General features: G+C 42.5%; 1 protein-coding gene across 2 annotated transcripts in view; it reads right to left on the bottom strand.

Annotated features, from left to right (window-relative positions):
- The window catches only part of GALNT1 (polypeptide N-acetylgalactosaminyltransferase 1), a 69,096-nt gene extending 59,839 nt beyond the window's left edge, over nt 1-9,257 (bottom strand). For both annotated transcript variants that reach the window (XM_080920425.1, XM_080920424.1), the window contains exon 1: nt 8,913-9,257. The gene's annotated coding sequence lies outside the window, so the exon portion shown is untranslated. The remainder of the gene's footprint in view (nt 1-8,912) is intronic.
- Nucleotides 9,258-18,279: the final 9,022 nt, after the last annotated feature.

The raw sequence follows: 18,279 nt of genomic DNA, 5'->3' as shown, positions 1-18,279 counted from the left end.
AAGTAGCAGATAAAGACCCAAACCAAAATTTTAAAAGCTGGAAAAGCTTTTAAATTTTAAAAGCTCACGTAGGTGAGCAAATTCAACAGCAAACTAAAAGGGCAGAGGAAGTACACAGGAAGCCTTAGTAGCAAAAAGTATCCGAGCAGAACAGAAAGACTGAAGAACACCCTTGAACACTGTAACAAAAGCGCTACTGCTCAAGTTGTCTGTCTTACAAGTAAGGGGAACAGAAAAACATAGAGCTAAAAAAGTACTTAAAAAATAATGGTGAAAACTTCCTACAAAAGACATAAACCTAAAGATTCAGGATGCTGAGTAAACACCAAGCAGGATAAACAAAGAAATCCATACCAAAAGTATCAGAATCATCAGAATGTAAAAGCAAAAGAAATACTTCTAAAGATAATGAGAGAAAATAGGCCACAACTGAAAAGGAAAAGTGACTTTAAGGAGAGCAGATTTCTTATCTGAAACCACAAGAATCAAAAGGAAAGCAAATTTTTTCAAAGACTGGAAGAAAAAGCTATTAGTATAAAAAACCTCTACCGATAGAAAGCTGAAAGGGAATTAATATTCTCATACAAAGAAAAAGAATTTTTCACAAATCTACATTAAAACAATGACAAAAATTCTTAGCCAAGCATGAATCAAGAATATGGTCAACTTGGTCTTCATAGTGAGTCCTAGGCCACCATGAGCAGCTGAGACTCAAGTCTCCTTGCTCCTATCCCACTCTGCTCCCAGAAGTTTGGGTTTTTTTTTTTTTTTAATTGGATATTTTATTTGTTTACATTTCAAATGTTATCCCCTTTCCCAGTTTCCCCTCCACAAACCTCCCATCTCCTTCCCCTCCCCCTGCTTTTATGAGGATGCTCCCATACACACCAACTCACTCCCACCTCAGCAACCTAGCATTTCCCTACACTGGGGCATCAAGCCTTCATAGGACCAAGGGACTCCCCTCCCATTGATGTCTGACAAGTCCATCCTCTGCTACATAAGCAGCAGAAGCCAGGAGTTTGGTTTTTTGTTTTGTTTTGTTTGTTTTTTTTTTAAAGAAAAAAGGTAAAGAATTATACAAAAAAAGCATAGATCAAGGTGAGAAAAGTGTAAATGTTCGAGTAATCTGTAAATCTGAAAAAGAAAGATTAGGAAGCAAAAGTCGAGTGCTAAGTGTATGCCCTAATATAGTAATAATTATATATAAATGGCCTTAATATATCAATGAAAATGGAACCTGGCTGAACAAACTCTAAAACACGATGTAACTATATGCTATTTACAGAAAAGCTATTTGAAATATTTAATCAGTACAGGCAAGTTGAAAGCAAAAATATAAAAGATATAATCTATAAAGTACAGGAGCTATGATAATATCAAATAATATTTAACAAACAAATGCAAAAAAAGCAGAAAAGCAGATCTATCAAAAAGCCACAACAGCTAAATGTACGTATGTGGTAAACAAATTTCACTCTGTTCAAAAACTGAAGTGTGTAACTCAGTGGTAGAATACTTGCTTAGTAAGTGCAAGACCTGGATTCAACTTTCAAGGAAAAAAAGGGAGGGAGGGAGGAAATTAATTCAACAATTTAGATTAACAGGATCTAAATAGGAACTAAGATCATACTTGACCCAACTATAGCAGACTCCATGGGATTTCAAGATAGTTTATACTCTCGATCACTGGATCATAGAACAAACTTCAACAAATATAAGAGAATTTAACTCAGAGTAAGTGCTCCAACAACAGTGGAATTAAACCATAAACCCCAAACCAGAATAAAATAAAAGGTCTAACCGCTTATCAAAGTACACTTTAAAATAACTCATGAGTCAAAAAGAAAGTCTCTCAATAAAAAATATACACTGAACTGAAAGAACATAAGAATTCAACACTAGTGGTTTGACTAAAAATAAATTCATAAATTTGAATGCTTAACCACAAGGGAGTGGCACTATTTGAAAGGACTAATGGGATTAGGAGGCGTGGCGTGTTGGAGGAAGTGCATCACTGGGAGTGGGCGGAGCCTAAAGTCTTTCTGTGTCTACAGATTGGATATAGTCCCCAGCTACTGCTCCAGTGTGTCTGTATGCCACCATGCTGCTTGCCATGATGATTAATGAACTAAACCTCTGAAAGTGTAAAGCACGCTCCCAATTAAATTTCTTTTTTTTTCCCATTAAGAGTTCCCTTAGTCATGGTATTTCTTCACAGCAAACAGAACAGTAATTAAGACAAACATATTAAAAACAGTAAGACAGGGCCTGGAGAAATGGTTCAGCGGTTAAGAGCACTGACTACTCTTCCAGAGGTCCTGAGTTCAATTCCTAGCAACCACCTCAAAACCATCTGTAATGAGATTCAGTGCCCTTTCTGGTGTGTCTGAAGACAGCTACAGTGTACTCATATACATAAAATAAATAAATGTTTAAAAAACAAAAAGCCAGACAATCAAAAAACAAAACAAAAAACTGGGAGAAAAAACTGTAACCAGAATTTTTTTTTTTGTTTTGTTTCTGTTTGTTTTTTTTCAAGACAAGGTTTCTTTGTGTAGCTCTAGCTGTCCTAGAATTCACTCTGTAGTCCAGGTTGGCCTCAAACTCAGAGATCCACCTGCCTCTGCCTCCCAAGTGCTAGGATTAAAGGCATGCACCAGTACCATCCCACTGAAAAGAAATTATTTTCAATAAAAATAAAGTAAAAGGTTAAAAAAGTATATACTATAACCAAGCAAAGCTGATCAATATTATTTAAAAAAAAAAAAAATCAATCAATCAATAGAATCCATCCCGTATCAAAAAGCTCTGAAATGTAACTCTGTGACTGGGCATAATTAGTATGTGTAAGAATTCCAAGAGTTGGGACTGGAGAGATGGCTCAGCAGTTAAGAGCACTGACTGCTCTTCCAGAGGTCCTGCGTTCGATTCCCAGCAACCACGTGGTGGCTCACAACCATCTGTAATGGAATCTGATGCCCTCTTCTGGTGTGTCTGAAGACAGCTACAGTGTACTCATGTACATAAAATAAATAAATCTTGTAAAAAGGTGTATAAAAAAAACCCAGCACTTATCATTGCTAAAGTATACACATATTTACATAAATCCAACAAAAACACCTAACAAAATATAAGACATAGATGCAGTAACAGACTATTGGGCTTCACAATGCTAATGAAACAAAGAGCTCAATAAACAGATATACAGTGACTACAGTAAAGAAAACAGTTTGTTCCAAACTGACTGGAGTCTATCAAAATCTATCAAAATTTCAGCAAGATGTTTTTGTAAATAAAAATTATTCTACAATGTATATGAAAAAGCAAAGAAAAATGAGTAACTATTATTTTGAAAATGAATACACAGGGTGGGGGCTCAGTTTCAGTAACCAAACTGTGTGGTAATTTATAGAGGAACACAAATTAATAGAATAAACACTTCAGAAATACACATATATAAATATACATAATGGCTTTTGACAGTACACAAAAGCAATTCAATAGAAGAAAGGCAATCTTTTCAACAAATGGTATTGAAGCAATTGAACATCCAAGGGGGTAAATAAGCTATGACCTAAGTCTCATGCTTTACCCAAAAAGTAACTCAAAATGAATCATGTATGAAGCATGTTACTTTCCTGAAAGATACACACAGGAGAAATTCTTCAGAATCTAGATCTTTGCAAAGAGTTTTTGGGCTTGACACCAAATATATGGTCCACAAAATAGAAAAGCCAGATTTTAACAAAATTAAAAACTTTTGCTCCACAAAAATCTTATGAATGGAATGAAAAGACAATCTACAGATAAATCACACTTTCTGACAATATTAGTAACTGAATATATAAAGCACTCAAAGCACAGTTGTTAAAAAATACAACCCAGTTTGAAAACAAGCAAAAATCACTTCCCTAAAGAAAATATACAGATTACAAGATGCTGAAGGGATGTAGCTCAGTGGTAGATTCCTTGCCTATCACAAATGAGGTGCTGGGTTTATCCCTATGACCATTTAAAAAACAAGCAAAATACTCAACACCATTAGCCATTAGGGAAAGTACATTAGAACAGTGAGCTCTTACATACCTATCAGAATGGGTGGTACAAAAAACAGTAATAACATAAACTGTGGTGAAGAAGCAGAAAAGCTGATCATTCGTGCTTCACTGTAATAAATACAAAATGTTACAGTCACCTTAGAACAGATTCCACACAACTCAACCAATCCAATAACTGTACAACACAGACTTCTGTTCAGTTAAGAACCTGTATGAAAAGCCAAACATATGGTATAAGCTTATAATCCCAGTACCTGGGAGGTAGAGGCTGTAGGATCAGGAGGTCCAGGCCAGCTGCATCTAAATAGCACCCCTCCACACACACACCACCCTAATCTACCTAAGACCTTGTTTCAGAAAAACAAGAGAACCAAACAAAACACAAGAACCTGACCTGAACATGAAAGTTTATTATCTTTCATTTGTGGTATCAAAAACTGGAAGTAACCAGATACCTAAAACTCTTAAACGGTTCAAAGAATCATGAAAATTCACCACATTTGGTACACTTTTCTAGAGTTCCAAATGTGAACACTTCAGATCTCACTGTTAGCTCTTTATTAATCCTCAACACTGGAATAAGAGTCCATTCATACTATGAAATGCTATTCAACAATAAAAAGGAAGCAACTATTGATAACAGTCAACAAATTAGGCAAATCTCTATTATCCTTAGTGGAAACAGTCAGTTCACAGGTTCTTACTATAGTAAGCAATCCCATTTATAAAATTTTCTTGAGATGACAAAATAATGGAAACAGAGAACAGATTAGGATTCCAGAGTTTATGGAAGAGTGGGGGCGGGATAAAAGGATGATTTAAAAGCAATATAAAGGACTGGAGAGGTGGCTCAGCTGTTAAGAAATTTGTTGCCCTGGTAGAGAATTTGGTTTGGTTCCCTGTACTCACAAAGAACTCACACCATCTATTACTCCAGTTAGAGGGAATTTGATACACTCTTCTGGTCTCTGCAAGCAATGTATATACATGTAGTAGCACACATGCAGGCAAACATTAATACACATAAAATAAAAATAAACTTTTCTAAAAATGGCGACATAAGGAAATCTTTTGAGGTGGGAATCCTCTGAAATATCACTGTACCAGAGTGTATTGTAGTTTAACACTGTGCTATAGTTTACAAGAAACACCAATGGAGATAACTGGATAAAGGATACAAGAGACCTTCCTGAACTGCTTCTTAGTTTACATGTGGACCTCCAGTACTCACACAATAAACGTTTAATTTAGCTGGGCAGTAGTGGAGCATGCCTTTAATCCCAGCATTCAGGAAGAGGCAGAAGTTCTGTGAGGCCAGACTGAGTTCTAGAATAGCCAGGTCTACAAAGAGAAAACCTGTCTTGAAAAGCAAACAAACAAACCAAAAAAAAAAAAAAAAAAAAAAAAAAAAAAAAAAAAGTTTAATGTAAGGGACTGGAGAGATGGCACTGCAATTAAAAGCACTGGCTGCTCTTCTAAGGACCTAGGTTTGATTCTTAGCATCCACAGGACATCTCACAACTATTTCTAACTCCAGGACCAGGGAATCCATGCTTCTGGCCTCTGTGGGCACCAGGCACCCAAGAATAGTAAAGAAAGACTCAATGAAGGCAAAATAACCATACATGTAAAATAATAAACTAAAATTTAAAAGAAAGTTTAATTTAAAAGAGGGAGGAGAGCACACTTCACTAGGCCTTTTATCAGTTCTTCTCCTGGACTTAAGAGTATACACAGACACAAATATCTAATGCTACCCTCAAGCACCAAACATTTAAGTAGAGATAAGCGCAGCACGGATCAACAGTGAAGGGCTTCATGCAGGACAAGCAATGTGGTCCAATCTATGAACAAGCAGCATCACTTTAAAGAGGGTAATCTTGGAAAGAAATCACATGTAAAGGTACAGAAATAAGCACAATACCTTTGGAGAGAGATACATGTGGCTGTGAGATAACAGAGACGGGATGAGCCAGCCTGGAAGTAACTGAGGAGGGTACCCAGAACCAAAGACAATCCAACTGCCACTCAGAGAAGCCTTCCCTACTAATCTAGGGACCAAAAGCAAGGATTCCCCTCCAGCTGCCTACCCTTATCCCACCCAATCTCTCCGCCATCCTCTACAGCACTCGACGCAAGTTACGGTCATTAAATCTGGCCTCAACTGTACTGTTTAATGTGATCCTGTTCTCTAATTTGGGGTCTGTCATACATTAATCACCCAATAAATGTGGACTGAGTGAGTATGCAGTAAATCCTGTTCTATACAGCTACATTCCTTTCTTCTATCTTACCCAAGTGTGAGAATTGTATGTAGTATATAAACAAGTGTAAAAATAATGACTCTATGTCTGTTGTGCTGTTATTTTCTATAGAACGGTAGTCTATTCTGAAGCCTGAATGATTCTACTTGGTCTGTGAAAGTTATCCATAAACAAACAATGGCAAAATCCTGGTACAGTGGCCCATGCCTCTAGTCCAGTGATTCTCAACCTCTGGGTTGCTACCCCTTTGGGACTGTTGAATGATCCAGGGGTTCATTCAGTACCAGGGGTTCTGACCCCTTCTGGTCTCCAAAGGCACTGTATATACTAAGGGCACACACATACATAGACAAAACGCCCACACACATAAATACAAAATATTAAACATATACACAGGCGTGAGTGCTCACACATGCATACATACATACATATGTACACACACACACTTATGTGTGCATACGCATTCGCGCCCATACACACACACACACACACACACACACACACACACACACACACACACACGGTACTAACATGATTACAATTTAAGTTTATTAAGAGGACTTCCTGTTGCTGAAGTGATAGGCAGACATTCTGGCTGTATAATCTGCACTTGGGCTGAAGCAAGAGGGTCAATGACCTACACTGCAAAGGAACTACATAGGGAGACTTTGTATCAACCCCATTCCTCACCCCAAAATGAAGCCAGGTTTGTTGGTTCATGATATAATCCCAGCCTTTGGAAGGGTGAGGTTTGAAGGCTTCTGTGAGCTGAGGCCAGCCTAGGCCAGAGGGAGAAACGCTGCCTCAACACACACACACACACACACACACACAAAACAGAGAATAAGAAGGTCAATAAGTCATGCCAAGAGCAGAACTCTACCAGGTAGTAGTAGGATTTCCAAAAGAAAAACTACAAATATCTTTGTTACGCTCATTCATTTGCTCAGGGACTGTTAAGTCTATGAGAACACCTGACTAGGAAAGAAAGCTATGACAATCTCTGCTCTCAGTAAGTTTAAGCTCCATCAAGGAAGTCAGACACTTAGGTGTTTGCATGAATAATGAGAATTTCTAAAGCTGTACAGTCTGCTGCTTAAAACAAATGGGGCTGTAGAGATGGTTTGGAGGTGAAGAGCTCTAACAGGTCTTCCAGAAGACCCACCCAGGTTCAATTCCCTCCTCTGGCACTGACTGAGTGCAAAGACAAAAGTGCAGACAATATACCCAACACATTTTAAAAAATAGTAATAAAACACGTAGTAAACAAAACGAGGAACATTCTCTAAACCCAGTTATCACTGACTTTTGAATAAAAGGCTTCTCAGATTTCAAACCACATACAACCTGGAATCAAGCTAAAACACAAGCTAATTCAGTTGGTGTAGATGGGTGACTCCCCAGAGAATGAAGATTTTTCTAGTCCATGAACTACATTCGAAAGAAACAAGGCTCTGAGGTACCATGGAAAGTTCAAGCTACTTTGTAAAATGCAAGCTCCTTAAGGGCAAGTACCACAGTGACTTAACACCGAACAGACAGCACTCAACAAATATTTACCAGATAAATAAATGGTCAAGACCAGCACTATTAACTCTAGCACGTTTGGCTCTTGAATGTTTGATATGTGGCTAGTGAGAGAAGAGCTGAACTTTTTAAAATTTAAATGTAAACAATCACATGTGGTCAATGGCTACCACGCTGGACGATACAGGTCTAGACACAGATTTGAAGCAAAGAGTACTTAAGACAACCCAAGTCTAGCTCTGAATCTCAACTCTGAAGCTTAGGTGTGACCTGGAAACTTTATTAACTTCTTGGGGTCTCATCCTCATCTGTGAAAATTGGGACAAGATTTCTTACTTTCTAGAGTTCTTGATACAAGCATTAAGAAACGTCCGTACTACTTACTATTAAACACAAAGTGGGGTGTCGGTGACATTATCTGTCCTCCAGAAACAATTCAAAAGCACAAAACTGTTCATTTGCCCACGGGTACCAGAAATGGCAATCGAATTTGGTTCAGTGGCTCTGAAATAAGGCCAAGGTCATAAATTTGGTGGGGGGTCGGAGGGGGTCAGAAGGGGGTCCTCTCTGCAAGGCTGACTAAGAGGTAGTGACGGTGCAAGTCATCCCGATTCCTGGCCAGTCTCTCTCGGCATTGTGCTGCACTCCTTCATTCATTCCGTCCTCCTGAAGCCCGCTATACTTCCCAGACCTCGGCCCCGGCCTGTGCGCCCTCCCCTGTCGCTCCAGACCAGCCGGGGCCAGCCCGGTACCGCGGCAGCAAGTCCCACACGGCCGAAGCCAGGAGCCATGTTTAGCTCTACCTCTGTCAATAAAACAAACTTCCGTCTTCTGAAGAAAAACGGTTTCTAACTCAATGTCAAACTAGGACGCCAACTCGCAGCTCTTCGCGGCTGCCCGGCAGAGGGAGACGCCGCGCACCGGGCGGCCCGGGAGTCCCCGCGGCCGGACCCCGCGCCCCGGCCGCGCGGCCACAAAGGGCCGAGGACACGGGCGCGCCGGGGCCTCCGCCTCGCCCCGCTCCGCTCCGGCGTCACCGGCCGGCCTGTCGTGCACTCACCTCGGCCCGCGCGGCGGCAGGCGCTCCTCAGGCCGGCGCGGGCGGTGGCGGCGCGCTCCCGCGGGCCGCAGCGCGGGCGCTCCTCTCGGGCCGCCGTCCGCCGCGCCGCCTCCTCGGCCTCTGCCGGCGGCGCCCCCGCGGGCAGGCGGGCCCGGCACGAGCTCCGCCTCCGCCGCGCCCGCCCCCCCAGCCTCCGTGCCGGGCCTCGCGGGCTCGGCGCGCTAGTTCCCGCCGCGCCTCATGCAGCCGCGCTCGGCGCTCGCCCGGCGTCTCCGTCAGCGCGGGGCGCGCGCGCAAGGCCGCCGGGGCGCAGTCCTCGGAGGACGAGCTCCGCCGCGGCGGCCGGTGCGGCTGCGCGGGGGAGGCCGGGGCCGCGCTCACCGGATGCCCGACCCCTCCCCCGCGACGGGCGCCCCTAGGCGGCCGCCGGCTGCGCCCCCTGGCCCCCGCCGCCGTTGGTTCCGCCGTGCCGTCGCTTCCTGTCCCTCCTGTCCCTCCCGCCCCGAGGCGCGGGATCCGGTTGTCCGGGCAGTGGCCTCGGCCAGGAGAGAGTGCCCACCTGTGTGCGGACAAAGACGGCGGCGGCGGCAAGTAAAGCCTCGGGGAGCCGGTCGCGGACGGCTGAAAGCGAGGGCGCCGCGGCCGCGCTCAGGCCCCGGGGCGCCGCACAAGGCCACGCCTGATGCGGAGCCACCTGTGGCGGGATGAGTGGTTCGTTCGAGCCCGGCGCCAGGCGACTGGATGCACGACCGAGGGTGGGCGGTGAGGGGAGGCCACCGGCCCGCATCGCCGGAAGAGGCTGCCGGACCTCGGGGACCAGAAAAAAAATACCGCCAACCCCCTTTCCCATGCCTTCCACCCCTTTCCCTGGTGAAGTAGACCTCACTACTTCTCAGAATCGGCTTGGCCTCCCCGCTCTGCCAGACGGAAAGAACCCTGGGCCTCAGTCATCGCCCAGGAGTAACCTACCAACCGCCTTGGCCTTTTTCTCAATAGCTCATTGAGAGGCTTGTATCTTACTGCTTGCCAACCACGAGCTGGAACTACAAGATGAAGTCTCTTATCGGTGTTGATGAGTCCATCTTCATCTTTTAGCTCTATATTGTCAATAGACTGGGAGTGGGACCTTGAGTTAGGGTCGCTCTTCTCAGAAAATGACATTTGAAGTCACCTCTGCAGTTTTACTGTCTTTTACTTATCTATATGTTCCAAGTACTCTGTTGGACAGCAAATCCAGAACAGTGCCTGAATGGCCTAAGGTGCCATTTTTAAAATGCTAATGTAATATTTTGAAACCAAGGCGATTGGCCTGTTAATGGTCCGCAAGGAAACTATATTTTGAATAAAACTCAAACTTTAAAAGAATAGTGTACCTAAAGAGGAGATACACTAGCCTGGAAGGATGGATTTGTAAGCCGTGTATCTTATATAGAGTTTGTATTCAGATTATGTTAAAGCGCTCCTCGAATTCAATAAAAAGGCTAATAATTCATTTACAAGTGAATGAAAGAATAACATTTTATAAGAAAATATTTAGATGATTACTGGTGATGCTTAGCATCATTAGTCACTTAGGGAGATGCAAATTAAAATCATTGTCGGAAAACTTTTCACACCCACTACAATGGCTGCAATTAAAGAAGTACAAACCCAGGCAAGAATGGTTGGTGAGGAGGTGGACAAATTACAACCTTCATGTATTATGGAACCATAAAACTGTACAGCCACTTTGGAAGAGTGTGCTGGGTTCTTAGAAAGTTATATAGAGGACCCTATAGCCCCACTTACAGACACGTCCCTCAGAAAACTGAAAAGTGGTTCTAGATTGTTCACAAGTATTCACAACATCATTATTTACAAAGGCCAGAAAAGACAGTCGTTACCCAGATGCCCAAGAGTTTCAGAAAGGATCAACAAAATGTACATGAAAAGGAGTCAAGTTCTCATTAAAAAGTCTACCCTGGGGCACTTCGAAAGCAGTGAGCCAAAACTGGGCATAGTGGCTCATTTCTGTAATGCCAATAAGAGGGTACACGGCACAGGAGGATTAAGAGTTTAGACCAGCCTGGTTACTTCGCTAGTTTGAGATCAATGTGGGCTGAAGGAGACCTTGTGTCCAAGCAATACTAACAAGCTAAGTGGAAGAGACCAGTGTCAAAGAGCACATTCAACTTAAATATCTAGAAAATCACAGTCATCGGTGGTCACTTAAGGTTTGGGGTAGGAATGTGACCGAGAACTGTGCAGATCTTTCTGAAGTGTTAGACATTTTCTAAGATAGATTAAGATAATTGTACACATCTGTGAATGAACTCAAACTGTGCAAGGGAGACAAGGGAATGTTCATCTGTCAAATTGCCTCAATAGAAACAAGTTTTCAAGATTTCTTGTATTCCTCTAAAAACCTAAAAATATCTTTTTGTATCTCTTTACCAAAATTGTTACAATTTTTAAAGTACTTGAAGTCACAAAAGAAAACTGTGCTGTTTGCATTGTATGATATAGTAAAAAGTACTTTTCCTCCAGGGGTTGTCTAACCAAATACAACTCCATCACCTCAGTGCCTACCACTGCTAATCACTCAACGGAGTGCCTTGACTTTATCCTTTAAGCAGAGTAGAAAGGGATATTTAAGGGCAGGAAGAACTAGATGTTTCTTCAGGGTCAAAATTTGTCAAAATGTGAAGACACATGCAGGTTATCTGAAATAACAGGCAGGGAATCTAAAGTCAGGAATGATGGATGTGATTTTCCCAGTGTTTTCCTGTGTTGTTACTTCCCATTTACACTGGGCTCAGATTTCATCATCACACAGTTGCTGGATAACAGTACAGGTCAGGTTTTGTTTTCAGAATTTGTTTTAAATTAATCCGTGATTTCAACCACTGTAAATTAGTCCTGGTCATTTTCCTCAGCCAGCCAAAAAGCAAGAAAACGGCTCCTGTGGAGATGTGTTCAGAATCTCCTAGAAGACAGATTGACCTCTGGTCTGTGGGAGTCTCCAGGGAGGGGTGACTAAGGTGAGAAGACACACCTAGCACCACTACTGTATTCCGTATGCTGAGGTCCTGGACTGAATAAACAGGAATAATGGAGCACCAACATTTATCTCTCTACCTCACCCTCCTGCAACCATGCCTTCTCCACTGACCTATCTCACTGTAGAGCAGAAACAAACCCACCCTCCCTTAATAACCCCACTTTACATTACCTTCATCAGGCATTTTATCAGATAAACTAGAAAATGTACAAGGATGCTGCCTGCTGCAAAGTAAACTGCCCAAGTCTGACCAGAGTGATCAGAAGAAAGGGAAACATTACCGGTTATACAGACTGTGTATCAAGCACCGATAGGTTGGGAGGAATGACACAGGATGAGTGAAAAGGGCCAGGAATTGTCCATGCTGCTGCATGCCTTTAAACCCAGCTGCTCAGGCAGAGAGGCAGGAGGTTAGCAAATTCAAGGCCAGCCTAGCTAATTATCAAGACCCAATAAGAGAAACAGAGGCCTTGAGGTGTACCTAAGGGGAAATAAACTGTTTGCAAAGCCAAGTGACCAAAGGACATAAAATGGAACAAAACACAGTATTATTTGATTTTTTTTATTCGCTATTTTTGTCTTTGAGAATCAATAGTCTGGTAGCCCTAAACTTCTGTAAGCTGAAATTGGGTTTGTGCTCTGTCCTCACCTAGATCTACTACATGTGGTACAACTATATAACAGAACAAACAGGCTAATATAGGGAGAGTGTGTGTGTGTGTGTGTGTGTGTGTGTGTGCGTCTCTGTCATTTTACTGCATATGGATTCCTGTGACTACACCCAGAATCAAGACACAGAACTGTTTAATCACAAGATCTCCCTTGGGATATATATAATCAACACACTCTCTACCCCTAGCACCACTACTGTTCTCTATAATTTTGTCACTCTTAAGAATGCACATGAATGAAAGCAGACAGTATGTAACCTTTGGAGATTGTCTTCTTGATTCAGAGTGAATAAACAGTTGAAAATAATTGGGTCATGGTTTTGAGCCATCTCTACCCAGGTTGTAAATTCCTGGCTTCCCAATTAGTCTTCTCTGACACTCCCCACCACCAGGAGGGAGTGGGAGGAAGGGTGCCTAGTGAAGGTGTGGGAATCTGGGCTCTCCATTCAGCTTCTGTTGACTGGACTAGTAGAAGTGAGGTCACATTTTTTGCTTCTCCTTCAGCGATTGCCTGGAAATGGTAGTTATTGTCCAAAAGAAATCTGTGTAGCTACACTGCCCTTTTCCTGGCACTCTGACTGGCGAAAGCAGGCATTTCTTAAGTTTTTGGTTTTTTAAACAAAATCTGCCTGCCTTTTCTGTACTAGTTCAGGATAAGGATATATGAGGCAAAAAGAAACTTTCAGACAACTGGTTGTCCCTCAAATCCTAAGATCCCTAGTCAGTTGCCTTCGTCTCCCTCCTTTTTCTAGGCATCCGTTTATTTTCTATGTGATAACCAGTGAGTACACTTTCATGTCACACCTAGTATGCCTGGCCCTCTGAAATTGTTTTGTAAGTGCATTGTTACAAAGATGTATTTCTGGCTTTGTTCAGTTTAGCCTTTTTCCTTATGAAAAGGAATGGATGCTAGAATTTCACTTGAAGAGGAGAAAAGTTTTGGCCATAAACCCTTAAGACCACATGAGGTGAATACTTTTAATGGTCTGTATTCAAAATAAATGTAATTTTTCCCTCTGCCTTCAACAGTCCCAGAGGGAAATAATGAGCATGCCTGTGGTCAGACGTTTTCAGATTGAGCTGTACTAACGAGGATGTTAACATGTAGAAAATAGAATTTTAAAATTCAAGACTTGGTTGGGCATAACTGTGTGCCTTCTCACTTTGGGTCTTGGACTAAGGGAGTGGCCATTTCTCAGAGAGCATAGTGTTCCCCTAACTGAGAGCCATAGTTCCAGAGAGTGAACCAGGGACATTTTTAAAGCTTCTGTTCAGTTATTGTCCATTGTCCCTTCCCCTCCACATTCAACATAACTCATGTGTCCAAATCTAAAGTCAGCAGTTAGGAATGACATTGTATATGCCATGCCACACAACAGATACCTTAGATGTGGTATATATTTCAGAAAGACAGCAATGAACTATGAACCACAGTGACCCACGCAAATGTCTCTCGAAACCCACTTGTGAAAGGTAAGGAATTGAACTCACGTACCACCCTCCATGCACCGCCTCAAACTGCTGGAGTTAAATGATTGGTATTTCTTATGCTGGCTTATTTAACAACCTGAAATCATTCAGCATTTAAATAGTATCTCGGGTTTTCATGATTAAAAATGAGGATAGGCTGGGCATGTTGTGACACACACCCTTAATTTTAGCAATCTGGAGACGGTGGTGGGGTGGGTGGAGCTCCACTAATTCGAGGCCAGCCTGCTCTGCATAATGAGCTCCAGGCCTTTCAGTGCTATTGAGAAAGACCCTAGCTCAAAAAGAAAAAAAAAAAGGTGATGCTGTGGTGCTGGTGGTTTGGCTTAGCAGAGTGTCTATTTTACAACAGTGCATGGAGCGGCCCACACCTGTAATCCCAGTATGGAAGAAGTGTAACAGTGTTGGATCCAAAGGAAACTCTAATACTCTAAACACCAAAGGACAGTCTAAATATCCACAAACAAGCTCAAACTGGACTATCAAACAGTTTCTGGCACTTAGATAAAAGTCAGCATTCCCCAGGAACTTGTGAAGCCCGTTTGGACTATCAAAAGGAATCCTTTCCCTTACCTCCTGCAAAAGGGACAAATGACTCTCCAATTAACATATACCCATGACTGCGATCAGCATATCAAGGTTCAAGAGAGAATTCCAGCTCCCTCAGCCCCTACTCACAATGTCAGAGGCCCAACACCAGTCTCCTGGTCCTTCCCTCCCCCGCAGCTACTCACCCTTCATTTTGCTGTGTTGTTTATTTTTGGATTTATTTATTTATTTATTTACTATTATACTTACTTCACATCCCACTCACCGTCCCCCTCCCATAAGCCTTCCCCTGTCCCCATTCCCTTTTTCTCTGAGCAGGTGGGGGTCCTCCTGGTACCCCCTTCCCCACTACCCTGGCACTTTAAGTCTCTTCGAGGCTAGGCGATTCCTCTCCCACTGAGGGCAGAAAAGGCAGCCCAGTTAGAACATATCTCTTCTCTTAACCTGCTCTTCTTCCCTGCTCCTGCGCTGGCCAGTTGCAGTGTGCCCTCTCTGTTTTCTCTCCCCTGCTATTCTTGTCTCTCTTGCAGAGAGGCCTGGCCATGTCTAGTCTACTGGCCATGTTCAGTGTACTTCCTGACCTCTCTGCCCTGGACAATTCCAGATGACTCGGTGCAAAGAACCATCCTTCACCAGAGGAGGAATATCTCTGCATGCCCCACACCATTGGACTCCTAAGAATTTCACTGAAATAGGTCCTTGAGTTTTGGTTGGATTTATTTCCCATCCTCTGCTGTGCATCTGCGTTACCAACAAGTCCAAAGTGTTCGTTCCCTCTTGCTCACTTGGTCCAATCACATCATCAATAGAGTGAGCCAGTGTGGTGTTCTGTGAAAGACACAGATGAGTAAGACCCCTTCGAACGAAGTCCTGACACAGGGCTGGAGAGCTGATATATACTTGAGGTAAAACTGTAAGACTGCAAAGCAAATTGCTCCTGGTGGTCTAGGGGATGTGTTCATCTGCTCAGAGAAGAACACCACATCTGGTACAGCAGCTGTAATTGGAGTCACTATCTGATTGAGTTTTCAACAGTCAACTGTCATTTTTCATGAGCCACCTGCCTTGTGCGATGGTCAGATAGGAGAGTTAAAGGGACATGTGCTGGGAACCACCACCCTGCATCTTTCACTAAGTTCCCAGGGGTGGCAGTTTCTGTGGTTAAATCAGGGGTATTATAAAACTTCCATTCCAACCATTATTGCCCTCATTCCACAGGTCAGAGAACAATGTGAGAATTCTGCTGACTTCTATCTACCCCAGTTATACATTCCTTGTACCACATTGTCTTAGTTAGGGTTTCTATTGCTGTAATGCAAAACTGTGATGGAATGAAACTTGGGAAAGAAACTGTTTATTTGGCTTACGAATTACTGTTCATCATCAAAGGAAATCAGGACAGGAACTCAAACAGGGCAGGAACCTGAAGGCAGGAACCAATACAGAGGCAATTCCTGCATGCTGGCTTGCTCCCAAAGAAAAACTCACTAAACTTTATGTATATAAACCATATACCATACAACATATAAATATGATTTATTATAACAGCTTGTAGGTTATAGTCCAACTAGTCCAACAATAGGTATCTACTAACAGAAGGTTCAATAATCCAGAAGTTGTTCAGTCCAAAAGCCTAGATGTCTCAGCTGGCTCTCAGTATATGCCAGAATCCTCAAGAATTGGGTCCTAATGTCAGTGAGGGAGTGGGTTTGCCAGCAAAAGCAAGCCAGCAAAGGAAGAGACAGCTTCCTTCTTCAGTGGCCTTCATCTAGGCTGCCAGAGGAAGATGTGACCCAGATTAAAGGTGACTCTTCCCACTTCAAGTGATTTAATTAGGAAAGAAAATCCCTCTGAGGTGTACCTAGCCATTTGATATGGCCAAGCTGTCAGTCAAAAGAGTGGTCACAGCCCTAATAAGAGAGCAGTCATGGGGCAGGGTCTTCACTGCTCTTCCGCACAGACACAAAGGAAATCTTCCAGACCCAAGATCAAGTAGTTTGTCACATATCATATCCATGTGACTGGGGATCGTGCCACCCTTGATGTGTTTGACGTAAGCTGTGCTCTCTGCCATAGAGTTTTAATTTGAAGGAGGGGTTTTTGGTTGTTCTTTTTTATTTTGTTTTGTTTTGTTTTCATTTTTTTCCTTAACAAGAAAATAATCATTTCCGTCCTCGCATAGGTTGATAACTATTTTTATTGCTTTCTTCTATTATTTTTCTTGAAACCTGCTGCCTTGGCCTCTCAAGGGTCAGAATTACAAATGTGAGCTGCAGTGCACCGCTGTCAGCTTAACTCCTGTGTCTTTGCTTTCTTAGCAAATGCACACATCTGGAAGCCTTCTCACTACTTGTTCGATTTGAACAAATTGCTTCCCTTCTGGTTCCCAGCAATAGCCTGAAGCTATTCCTGCTGCTGTTCTGAGAAACAATTCTTTCTTAGATTCTCTGTCTTCACCTGTTTAAAATTTCATTTTAAATGGAGCATGTGATCTTTTTAATTAAATATTGAGCCCATTCTATCTGACTTGCAGACTGATAACTTGGCCCAACTTGGAACTAACTCTATGTCCCGAACCAGTTTCTATTAGCTCTTCTGAGTCATTGCTCCATTGTATTTCTACACAAAGCCAGTGTGATTCTCATCCCTCTGCAGATGAGATGTTCCTGTTTCCAGAAAGCTCTTTGATGGTTTTCCTTAAAGACCCAGTAAGGAAATCTTATAACAGTGTGGGAGTGCACCACTCTTCCGTTTAATGTAGTTATATGAGAAGCAGGCATCTCGAGTTCTAGTATCTTCGTACTTAAGATGCGAGGAGCATACAGAAGGAGCACAATTGTTCTTCAGAATTCCAGTCTCTAAGAGTGCACCAATAGCCTACCCAAGGAATGGATGAGTAAGTGCTTCTTATATAATAAAGTCTTGATAAGTCTGATTGAATTTGGCTGTTTATTTTGAGTCTGGTGAGATTATGTGTTTATGACATTACAGGGAGATATGTTTCTATCTCCCGGTAACAATATTTCACAACTTTGTGAAAATGTAGACAGCCATTTCTTGTCTCTTGTGTGTTTTTAAAAAATAATGTATTTGTTTTTATTTCATGTGTGCTGGTTTTTGCCTGTGTGTATGTTTGTGTGAAGGTGTCAGATCCTCTGAAACTGGAGTTAAAGGAGCTGCCATGTGGGTGCTGGGAATTGAACCCCGGTCCTCTAGAAGAGCATTCAGCATCCTTGACTACTGAGCCACCTCTCCAGTCTCCCTGCCCCCTTCTCTCTCTCTCTCTCTCTCTCTCTCTCTCTCTCTCTCTGTTTCTTTTGTAATTTTAAAGTTACTTTCCCCAATTCTTCTTCATTACTCTCACTTTAAAACAATTTAAAAATCTATCTCAAAGTGCATCGCAGCAGGTCCTTTACTTAGTGAACGATTACAGTAGTTGAAATTGGAAAATGTTCTCTTGGAAATGCTTTTCATTTGCAATGAGTGTACTGCTGGTTTGGCTTCCTGAGCCTTGCTCTCCATTCTACGTTCGGGTCCTAACATGTATGGGCAGTTCTGCCTTTTCCTTCTGGCAGTCCTGCATGTGGCCTCAGACCAGATTCCTGCCACCACAGTAGAT

The sequence above is a fragment of the Micromys minutus genome, assembly GCF_963924665.1.
Source record: "Micromys minutus genome assembly, chromosome: 8".
NCBI classification, from domain to species: Eukaryota; Metazoa; Chordata; class Mammalia; order Rodentia; family Muridae; genus Micromys; species Micromys minutus.
This window is presented reverse-complemented; position numbering and strand designations above follow the sequence as displayed.